Below are 2,243 nucleotides of genomic sequence, written 5' to 3'. Positions count from 1 at the left end.
AACAAAGATAACAGCAGCAGGTGAGGTAGCCCCCCAACACTCACCCACACAACACACTGCTCTTATAACACCTTTTTCATATAACACTCCTCTCATACAACACACCTTATACATATCATCATAATACACTTACCATACAACAGAAAAATGTAGTTTTTAGCGATCTACGAATATCTAATAAATGATGCGTAATTACCCACGTAACACACTAGCTACTGATCAGGTTGACAGTGATAATTATTGCACTACTGCTAGAAGAAAACAACTTGCCTTGACCATCTCGCACGTGATCACTGGTCTTGTCACTGCTCTTGCATTTTTCGATATTGCCGCCACTGCAGGTAATCTTGCTGTTCCTGCCCTTGTGTTCGCTGTTATTGGTCCCAAAGCTCTTTGCAGTTTTAATGCTGTTACTTCTTGTGTTACTCTTCCTCTTGTGGTTTTAGTAGATGAAACTGCTGTTTTAACTCTGGATGTTTTAGTTGATGCACCTGTAGCTTTAACTCTTGCTGCAGAAGTTGATGGTGTTTTCAGATATTCACATATTGTCACTGATGACGTTTTTACTGTTGTCTTGTGATTAATGCTTTTGCTAGCCATTCTGAGACAATTATCACATGTATTAGTGGTGTATCAAATACACTGGTCCACCGTAAAAGCTATATTGCAGGTGCTGGGTTGGAAGCAACAGTTGAGAAATACGAAGTTGGACTCTACAGTCACTGTGTAAACTGTGTGGTGTAAGGCGCAAGTTAACTGGTCTATTTCATGAGGTGGTTGGTATATAATATTGAACGATGTTGAAATCGTGTTACGTAAGGTGATGGCAGGCGAAATATGTGATTCAATGTCGTACAATATATGTGTGATAAAATTTGTAGTACTAGATGGAAAATGCATGGAACAAAATAGTAAGTGAAGCAGGTTTTTTGTTTGTACGTAAGAAGAGGTGAAATAGAACAAGATGCGAGTCAATAACTGGAGTTGCAGGTATCTAGCGCGGCAGCCCTCGAAAGCAAACTAATCTGGGTTTGTCGATTTATTCCAACAGCCGCCACCCGGCAAGGTGAAGCTCTTTTATAGTCAACAAAGAGGCGTGTCCTAGAAAGCTAGGGCCCGCCCCCTACTAGCGTACTTCGACGGAGGCTTAAATAAACCGAGATAAGCTCCTCCCCTTCCATGGTGACGTCGATACACGCTTAGCTTTGGGTTTTTCCTCCCACCCCACCCCAATGTCGTCAGATGCTGAGCCCGGTTTGTGGAACAAATAGAGTATATTTTACTTGAAGGAATTTCTAATCTCTAAGTTCCTTAGACGGCGAGTACCATGTATATGTATATATAATTTCATAAAGTAGTAAGACGAAGTCACAGCAATACAGAAAAACCTGGTCTCGAAATTGGCAAATTTTCTTTACCATTACGAAATGCAAGACCCTACACGTAGGATAAAACAACCCTATAATCACAACTATTCTGTTACTAACACTTTCCTGAATACTTTTGATAAGGAGAAATATCTAGGCATTGTGCTAGATGATAATTCACAGCAGTGAGAAAAGCATACCAAGATATGGGAAGTATAGCGTGCCTTCGAGTACGAAGATAGGAAAATGCTCCTTAATTCAACTGTGCAAATCTCACGAACGTTCCAGTCTGAAGTACTGTATACAGGTATGGAAACCCTACCTCCAGAAAGACCTAATATCCCGAGAAAAGGTGCAACACAGAGCGACTAAGATGATTCCGGAACTATGTCATCTCGATTATCCACACAGACTGAGGGCTTAGGACTAACAGCACTTTAGACAAAACACAACAGGGCAGATCTCATGGTTGGAAAAACATGAACCGGGCCAATTCTTTGTGATGTCATACACCACCAACACTATGGGACATAACTACAAGCTCGCCAAGTTATGTAGAAAGAACGTAAAGAAATACTTCTTCACACAAAGGCTGGTAGACCTATGGAATAATCAATCAGCCCAAGCTGTGGAATCACGAACAGTAATGATATAATTTTAACTAGGTCGTTGCGGGTCGGGTCGTGTTGCGTCTCTGTAACAAAGAATGTTCGGCTTTCGGGCCTTAATTGTTGAGCGGCAGAAATTGGACAGTGATTACATAAGAACATCAAGATCATCTTAGTGATGTGAAAGTGTAAATCGATGCAGGATTTTTAATGCTAGACGCGATTGTGTTTTTGAAAACTCAATCTCCACCGAGTTGGAGGCACAGCC

Source organism: Homarus americanus, unplaced genomic scaffold, assembly GCF_018991925.1.
Source record: "Homarus americanus isolate GMGI-L3 unplaced genomic scaffold, GMGI_Hamer_2.0 scaffold34921, whole genome shotgun sequence".
In the NCBI taxonomy this organism is placed as follows: domain Eukaryota; kingdom Metazoa; phylum Arthropoda; class Malacostraca; order Decapoda; family Nephropidae; genus Homarus; species Homarus americanus.
Note: the sequence above shows the minus strand (reverse complement) of the source record.